The 9,392-nt window shown below is 47.8% G+C and overlaps 3 non-coding genes across 3 annotated transcripts; 2 read left to right on the forward strand and 1 right to left on the reverse strand.

Moving 5' to 3' along the window:
* Positions 1–784: 784 nt before the first annotated feature.
* LOC114900080 lies at positions 785–948 on the forward strand. Its single transcript, XR_003794707.1, has one exon. It is a non-coding gene; the product is annotated as a U1 spliceosomal RNA (small nuclear RNA).
* Positions 949–6,455: 5,507 nt separating this feature from the next.
* On the reverse strand, positions 6,456–6,527 carry TRNAQ-CUG. Its single transcript has one exon. It is a non-coding gene; the product is annotated as a tRNA-Gln (tRNA).
* A 1,921-nt stretch (positions 6,528–8,448) lies between these two features.
* On the forward strand, positions 8,449–8,522 carry TRNAN-GUU. Its single transcript has one exon. It is a non-coding gene; the product is annotated as a tRNA-Asn (tRNA).
* The last annotated feature ends 870 nt before the right edge of the window (positions 8,523–9,392 follow it).

Consider the following 9,392-nt stretch of genomic DNA (forward strand, 5'->3'; position numbering starts at 1 on the left):
ACATGTGTTAAAGAAGGTATTTGACTCCGAAGTCAGAGGGTAGCAGATAGGTGTTAAAATCTGTTCAAGGACAGAGTCAAAACAACACCTGAAGACGGGGAATAAAATGAATGAAATTTCCGATGAACGAAATTGAACTTTCAAGAATGGAATAGAGTTCACCGCCAGTCATAATGGTTAATGCGTTTTACTAGAATACACACAATAGTACATCACAAAGACAACTGGATTTGAAAGGAACCGCTTTCCCCTGGACTCCTAAATGTTCTCTATTCTGCGCATTGAAAGCCGTTACAGTTCCCAAAAGGTGCTCAGGCTTCAGCAGGCCGCCAGACAGGTGCTCGGCAGGACAGAGGTTATGCAGCCAGCCACGCGCGCACGGCCCCAACGGGTGGGGGCGGGTGGGAGGAAAAGAGCGAGCGGTCGACGTCACTTCCCCCAGAGGGCGCCCGCCCTCTGGTAGGCTTGGCTGGACGGCGCGGGAGGAGGGAGGCGCGGAGTAGGGCGGGGCGTGGGCTGGATGGGAGCGGTAATTCCCGTTGGCTTGACGGATGGGGCGTGTCGTATGTAGATATCTCAGCGCAGGGTCTGCTGGTTCGTGATCTGGTGGTGAAAGACACATGATCTCCCGTGGTATGGGAGCGAATCGAGGGCTGTTGGTTGCAAGTGCATGGATCAGCTGTCTGGAAGGGGCAGGAAGGCTCGGGGCTGCGGGGAGGAAAGTGACCGTGTGTGTACAGTATAAGGCGTCTGAGAGTGTGTCAGGCCCGAGTAGGCAGAGTTCATACTTACCTGGCAGAGGAGATACCATGATCACGAAGGTGGTTTTCCCAGGGCGAGGCTTACCCATTGCACTTAGGGTTTGCTGACCTCTGCGATTTCCCCAAATGTGGGAAACTCGACTGCAAAATTTGTGTTAGTGGGGGACTGCGTTCGCGCTTTCCCCTGATGTTTATGAGGTGTAAAGTCAGATGTGTAGAATTGCGTGTGCGGTATGTGAAGACTCCGTGCTTTTGCATATGCAGCGCGGGGCGGTTCTGCAACGTACCCGCTTGTGTGGTCAGTCGCGGTGTTTAAGTGTTGGAAACGTGAGTTTGACCCTGCCGGAAACACCGCTTGTGTCTAACTGTGTTAGCAGTACGCTATGCAAGGTGCCGGCGGTTGAGTTACTGAAGACTCGTTTTGCGTGCGTGGGGGTTTCGGCTGTCATCGCTGGAATACGTTCCTAGCGTTAGGGCGCTAAAAATGGCGGCGCCCGCGTGACTCGCCTGTATGTTGAGGTATTGAGTTTCCACATCGCTGGGCAATGAAAATTCGGGCTGGTGTAGAAAACCACGGCTGTGCTTCGCAGTGTTATGGTTCGCGGTGCGGGGAACGCTTTCCGTGTGTAAACATGTAAAACGCAAGTGTGGTTAAACTTTAGGTCCCGCTGGGACGTCAGCGTTCGCTACGTCAACGGACCCGAAGAAAATAACCGGATGCCGCGTAACTGGTGTTTTACTGGTTTGTGTGGTGAAAAGCCACAGAACAGGTAGATGCATTTACTTACCGGTTCCGTGCTTTGTAATTCTGAACTAATATTCTGAAGTGGTCAGCTGCTTCTGTTTGTAATCATGGCTGGGGATTTCGGTAGGTAACTCGCGTACTCATTCCTTTTTTCCATCTCAAGCAGTCTCTTCGTATTTCTCAGTCCTGTTCCTTTTCCTTCCTTTAGCCTTTCTTTTCAGCCCTTCTCTCACTACTTACTTGCCTAGACAAAAAACAGCAGTTCTCTTTCAGTCTCCAGTTTGCACGAGACCTGCTTCACTGGCCTGGCAAGTTAAGAAATTACCTTCACATCCGTTTTCGTTAAGTAGCCGCAGGAGTTGTACATAACATATTTTCATTTAGTAAGGAGTAGTTTTAGTTTTTTCCCTATTGAACTACAGTTTAGGAGAAAACCCCAGGCCCAGCGTTGGCAGTTGTGGGCTTTTCACAAACTCCTTTCCCAGGATCTGGTATTCCCTTGCTTCACCGTCACTGCTGATCCACGAAGTCCTGGCAAACAGAAACTGCTGGGCCAGTCAGTCAAGGTAGGACCATGGACGAAAAGACTGTCGCCCCCTCGTGGCTACCTCGGGGACGGCACTCCTAGATCCGCTCAGCTCCGGAAGCCTCTGCGACCCGTGGGGGTGCTGGCAGGGAGAGGGGGAGTGAAGATGGGCGAGTGGAGATGGAGATGGAGATGGGGAAGGAGTGATACTTAAGAGTAGGTCTAAAGAAAACTAGGTCCAAAGAAAACTAAAAAGCACAGGACCCAGGTCGAGTATGTAGATCATTGGAAGTGAAAGTAAAGAACAAAAGTGCTCTTCTCCCCAGCAGCGGGCGTTTTCCCTGCTCAAATATAAAATAGCTGAACCAAGACGAAAGTTAACTTTCAATGCCCTACTGATGAGAGAACGGGTTTTTAGAGTTTTTAACAGATTTCCTTAGTCTCAAGGTTGTCCACGGTATTATGCTCTGGATCCCTGATCGAGGAGTTTCTGACCAAAAGAAGCCGAACAATAAATACCGTGACTAGGAACTGCTTGGATATTGGTTTCCAGGCCTATCAGACATAGCGAGGTTATTACGAAGACATTGGGTTGCCTCTGGGGTTAGGAGCCCAACCTCGCGGGGCGGGGGGGGGCTCCGGGGGAGGGCTCCTTTTCAGTCCTGGTGCCTTCTGTTTGAGCTTGGGCCAACTCCGATTTGCTAGGCCGATTTTGCAAGCGTCATATGAAAATAATATTACGTACTTCGTGAACTTGTGTAGATTAAATGAGATAATCTAATAACACACCTAGCATAGTGTGTGGCTTATATTAAGTATGTCCTGATAGGAAACAATCAAAGATAAGCTTGTACTTCAGGTTTTTGTAACATTTGAATACATTTTGTATTTGCGAATGTAACATCCACTCACAAAATAAATTCGTATTAAAGAAGAAAAGATTTTATATGGAATTTATGAAACATATGCCCACAAACGGGACTTGTTTATAGCAGCTTTGTTCATCAATGCAAATGTCCAGCACGAGGTGAACGGATATAATTGTGATATATTCATTCAAAGGAATACTAACTACTCTTTGATAAAATGAAACAAATTCCTGATACAGGGCCCCAATATGCATTACTCCCGAAAACATCATGCTGAGTGATGAAAAGAGTACATAGTCTGTGGTTCCATTTATGTGAATTTCTAAAACAGGCAAAACTAATCCATAGCGACAGGAACTAGATCACTGATTTCCTGGGACAGGAAGTGGTAGGGGGATCGACGGCAGAGGACATTTTGGAGTACTGGAAATGTTCTTCCTTCTTGAACAGGGTAGTGGTTACGTGGGTACATTCATCTGTCAAAAGTCATCAAACTTGAAATGGATGCATTGTAGTATTTTCAAATTACAACTCAAGAAATTTGATTTTAAAAAGTAATAAGAAGAATCATTCCAAATTTTAATGTCTTAATTATTATCATTATTATTATTATTAGCCTTAGAGGGTTCTTTTAGAAAAGTCTCTCTCTTGTGGTAAACAATTTGATTGAAATTTCTTCATTTTTGTATCTTTTTCTTCCATTAACTTTATGCACTATTAAATTGCATACTTTAAAATAAAACTAGAATCTATAAGAGCTCAATTTTATAAAAACAAATATATATATAGATATACCAAAATGACTCCATCAATATTTACCTACCTTAACAGAAGTTATTTTTGAATTTCAGATGTTTCAAAATTTTACATATTTGCATTTTCTGCATCATTTGAATTTTACATAATAAGCATATATAATTTTTGCAAAAATTAGAGTAACTTAAAAATAGAATCGAAGAAAAATACGTAAAGATGTTACCAGTAGTTAATTCCAGGAGGTGGGACTATGGATGGCTGCTTATTTACTTCTTTATATATATATTTAACATTTTTAAATTTAAAGAAAATGAATGACCTGGAAGTGAAGGAACAGAATAGCTATGGAAGAAGTATGGCGTAGGTGAGAGGAAAAGATAAAGGGAAGGAAAAACCTAGTTCTGGCAGGAATTGTGTTTAAGTTGGAGATGTGCGGGGAGCAGCTGTTGGGATAAGAAGGATGTTTGGGAGGCAGGTGGGTCATGAGGATATTTAGGACAGTTTTATGCCCGTTACGTGACTCCTCCTTGGTGTTTTTTTCAAAAGAAATATACAGACTTAAATTTCTTGTCAAGCATCTTTACCATTTTTGTTCCTCTTTGATTGGGAGCATATCTTGTGGAGCCAGGCGGGCTTCCGTTCAAATTCCTGCTTTCAAATCCCGCTCACTGACTGAGCGATGAGACAAGTTACTTAACCTTTTCACGCCTCAGTTTTCTCATGTGGGAAGTGAGGACGATGATATGATATAGGCCTGTTGAAAGGATTAAATGAGTAAACCCATGTAAAACTTGTAGACTATGCCTGGGCACACGGCACTAACATGTAATCATTGAGTGTAAGCTCTTGTGTTTTGGGCACAGCACTGCATAAAGACTCGGTGGGATTTTATTTAAGTTACTGATACTTTTGAGTGGCTGTGGACCCTCCTAGAGAGAGTAAAGCAATCGTCTCTGGCCAGCAGTAACCTCCTGGGCTGGGAGGATCTGCAAGTATATTAGCTCATGTGATCAGCTCATCAAAAGGGGAATAATGGTCCAATTCCTTGCTTCAAGAATGCCCCAATGTAAAAAAAAATAAAAATCATGATTTTACAGTAGAAAACATTTCTACACATGACACAAGACCCAGAATTTTAAAAGAGTGATACATATGACTACGTAAAAATTTATATTCAAAATACAAGCAATGAACTTTAAAAATATCATACATGTGGTACAAAGTTACATATGCCCCAAAACTTGTTACGGGAAGCAGTAGTCCCCTGATCCCATCCCACATTTCTTTTTCTCCAGGGATAACCACTTTCAACTCACATAACCTACTGTTTGGCTATTTATCTCCTTATCTCTAAATAAATATTGAGACTCTGATTTTCCAGTTTCCCACCCCAGGCCCTGCAGACCGGCCTGCAAAGGGAAGAGTGGAGTTTGTGTGTTTCCCTACCCGCCAGTCGTCTCCAAGGCAGCCGCCAGGACTTCCAGTGGCTTGCAAACCAACACAGCCCACCTCACCCCTCCAAACCCAACGGCAAAGGAAACTTTGCAAGAACAAATGCCAGGCAAGCAGCTTGGCGATTTGGGGTGGACCCGGGTTCTCGGGCAGGTCGGTAAAGGGTGGGAGCGCTCCAGAGTGAGGAGCTGTGGTCGCCCAAACCCAGCGACTGCCCCCGCTGCAGTGCCCGCCCAGCTCCTCTCCCTTCCAGCCCCTTTCTCCCTTCTGTGTCATTCTCTCCTCTTTCCTGCTCTTTCCCTTCCTCGGATCTTTTCGCCGGCCTCACACCTTTCTCGTCAAGTCCTCCAAAGACAGCTGTGTCGTTCGGTCCTTCATAACCTCTGAAAGTTCCAAAATCTCAGACTCCGAGAGATGCTCCTTAGCACCTGGAAGAGAACATTTTAATTAGCTATTCAAGTCCATCACAAGCCTCATCCACACGTTTCTACCGAGCAGTAGAGGACAAAAGTGTTTCCATCCGGTCACGTCCTGGGGCGTCTTCTCGGTGGAGCAGAGTCGCGGCAGGACGAAGGGGCGCCCGCCGGTCCCGGACTCGGAGCGGCCCCGGCTCGTCTCACCTTCGGCCCCGGAGGAGCCGGGCCGGGCGGCCGTGGGTCAGGGACTTGGGGGTCTCCTCAGACGCCGGAATCCGCGGCCGGGGCTCCCCTTTCTGGCTGAGCTTGGAAAGAAAGGACGAGGTTTCCTGGAGTGAAGGTTCAAATCTCAGCCTAACAGCGGCTTTTCGTGTCCAACGGAGACTTAGGAGCGAGCAGTTCTGAATAAAATGGGTATAAACTGGGATAGGATCCATTAATATTCGGAATAATAAATAGGGCACCTGAATACAATACAGTACTTCCCATCCAGGTCTGGAACCCTCGACCCGAAAGCTAAGACGCTGTCACCCTGGCTGCTCAGCGACGTCACAGCCCCGCACCGCGACCCTTTACTCACAGGGACAAGCGCGCAGTTAGTTACAAGACGTGCGGTGCGAAGCCCCCTCGCGGGGCAGGAGTCAGTGGGCGCAGCCTCTGCCTTTTGCCCCCGAGACCCAGGGTGACCCGACGAGGGGGTGCCACCGGCTCGGTCGCTGCGCCCCTGGGCGGCGGGGCCGGGGCCTCCGGTGGCCAGCGACGGGCAGAGTCGCCAGGGTCCAGCGGGGACGCCGCGGGCTCGTCCCCTCACCTGCCCTCCACGTCCGCGTGGACCGCGCGGACCGCGCGGACCGCGCCTCTCCGGGACGCGGGAGCGGGAAAGCACGTCCCATCTGAGGAGTAAAAAATCCTTCTTCTAACTAAACAGAAAGGTCCCACCGAGATTTGAACTCGGATCGCTGGATTCAGAGTCCAGAGTGCTCACCATTACACCATGGAACCTGCTTGAAACGTGCTCGCTCTATGCCGCCAGAGATGGGGAAGTACTTATTTAGCCTCCACGCGTCCCAGCGATAATCCCAGGGCATTTCTTCTACGGTCCCGACAAGACTTGAATACGGTTGACCCGCGTGGGTGGTCCTCCGTCTTGCTTTCTCTCTGCTCCTCTCCTTTGATTGACTTCTCTCAGTTCACTTGCACCTCAGAAAATGAGGTAAAATCCACTTTGGGCTTCGGGCCAGGGAAGAGCCCCTGAAAGTCTCCATCATAAACCACATATTCTGCCTCAGTTTGCCAGAGTGTCCCATCCTGAGGTAAAATTTCTGCAGATAATAGTGTTACTTTTCTTCGCCTTCACACTTTTCCCATTGCCCAGAGAGGGCAGACGATTGTCAGGGCAGGACTTGGGACTTCCTGGGTCCCTTGGCTACACAGCACCGATGACACTCCAAAGCTGCCACCACCTCCTACGTGTAATATATAAAGTGTGTCAGCAGTGGGATGGGCATGGGAGGCAGGAGACCTCTCCTTTTCTTCTTCATACGCTTCTGATGAAGGGGGGCTAAGTTTTTCTTACAACCACTGTAGATTTGTTAGATTTACCGTGCAAGTAACAATTAACGTTTACACCAAACACTGAGACAAACCAGGCCATACTCACCTGGGGTGACTCAAAATCAACGACATGCTGTGGAGGCCACAAGGCAGCGCTATGACACTTCGGCAGTCCCAGACTCTTTCCTCACAGCTTGGGCAAGTCAGTTTCATTCCAATTTCTTAATATATCATGACCCAGAAGTTGCAGTGTACACATACCCAGGTACCCAAGAGCACTCATTGCTGGGTCATAGAGCATGTGCATCCGAGTTGTCTGACAGTGTATACAGTATTTATGTACACAAAATACCACCACACTAAATATTTACGTGTGTAATAGCTATAAATCCACACTATGTCTCAAAATAATAATCTGCGTTATTTCATTTCCCCTTTACTTCTTCATTTTCTCCCAAAGCCACTTCTCCCCTTATCCAATACACGGAACAGAAAAATTCGCATTAAAAGAAAAGAGCTGTCGGCCAAAAAACAGAGTCAGTAAGATGCCCAGTGTTGCTGCGAGACGTCCCAGGGACTGGACGAGAGTTGACTCAAGGAGGAAGGAGGCCCTTGTTACCAGGAGGAAGTTCACAGCACCGGGCTGAGGAGAAGATGAAACTTCCTTCTGGAAAATCAAGAAGCTGAGCGGCAACAAACAACACGAAGCGTTCCTCCAGGAGAACTTCAAGGTCAGTCAAGGTTTATGAGTGCAAGGACCACAAGGGGTCTCTGGCTGATACAGGAAGAAAAGAAATCCGTGGAAAGGACGTTGAGGGATCACAGAATGGCCGGGAAACCCGGAGCGTCCTGCTGAGTGCCAGACCCTGTTCTGGGCGTGGGGACGCAGGGGCGACCATCACGGCGACTGCTGCCGTTGTGGAAACCGCGTGACGGACACAGGAAACCAAAACACCACACCGGCCCCCGGAGGCCTCTCGGAAGGGTGGGCAAAGTCTCATTCATTGGGTGTCGGCGAGGAAACAGGAAGAGCCGTCATGGATGCCCACCGGGAGTTCAGCTATCCTTGGACCCCATTCGGTTCAGGCCCGGAGGGTCCCGGCCCGGGCTCCGGGTGTCTCCGGGGGCGCTGGCATCTGAGGCGAGTGAGGGGCAAGGCGGGGTCAGGCCATTCTGCTGCCCTTTTAGTTTCGGATAAGGCACCTAAGGCACCAGTTTCAAACAGGATAAAGAACATCATTCATCGCTCTAAACTTTCCGTTTTTCCGAGGCTTTCGAACTGGCACCGTTCTCCTGCGGGACAGGCGGCACATGCTGGGAATTAGTAAGTGTCTACTGCAAAGAGAGTCCCGAAAAGGCACGTGTTGTTGTCTCTGTGGCGCAATCGGTTAGCGCGTTCGGCTGTTAACCGAAAGGTCGGTGGTTCGAGCCCACCCAGGGACGGTGGGAGAGTTTTCTTTTCTTTTTTTTTTTTCCCCAGAACCCATCCAGGGTTTTCGGTGCTGAATACCATTCCAGGCCTTCCATGCTGATTATTACCAGTACATCTGCTCCCACAAAGTTTACCGAACTGTGTTCGGGGTCCTGTCCGCCTCACCACTGCTGCCAGTCTTGAGCCACCCCGACTTCCCAGCTCTATTGTCTATCGTCTCTACTGGACTCCATACTTGCCTAACTCACGACCTCCTGAAAGAGATCCAGGAAGCCACGGTCTGGTGGGATAAAGTCTTTATTCGGCCAAGTCTATAGACTTGGACAAGAAAGTTATATTTTATGTGCCTCAAATTTTTCATCTCTGAACGTTAGTAATTGTTCTATGAATGATGTTAGCGGTGAGCTCATCATCATAATTCTCCTCTGCATTGTTTCTGATAAAGGCCTTTCTTCCATGGTTGTGTATTACTTGGTTTCATGGTTTCACGATGACGAATGTGCTGCAACCATCATTATCGTACACACACCTCTGACCACTCGTGCAGGTGTTTCCATAGCGTAGGGAACTGGAAGTGCAAGTGCTACCTTTAGTGTTTCTATGCTTCTAATGTTGGTAAATCCTTCAGATTTTCCTTCCACAGAAGTGGGACTGAATCATATTCTAGTTTATTTTCCAGTCTTTCAATGTCCCTTTCTTCATTTACTTGCCAACACAGCAATCTTTGTATACATCTCTCTATGGTAGTCTAACTAATAAAGGGAGAAGTGCCCTCCCGACATAACTAAGGGGAAGGACAAGAGAGGGACATTGTGGGCATTACACAGAGATATGCTATTGCATATGTTCGAAAGCTCAACATTCAATATTTTTAAAATCCT

This window comes from Monodon monoceros, unplaced genomic scaffold (assembly GCF_005190385.1).
Source record: "Monodon monoceros isolate NGI ecotype Baffin Bay Population unplaced genomic scaffold, NGI_Narwhal_1 Super_Scaffold_18, whole genome shotgun sequence".
Lineage (NCBI taxonomy): Eukaryota > Metazoa > Chordata > Mammalia > Artiodactyla > Monodontidae > Monodon > Monodon monoceros.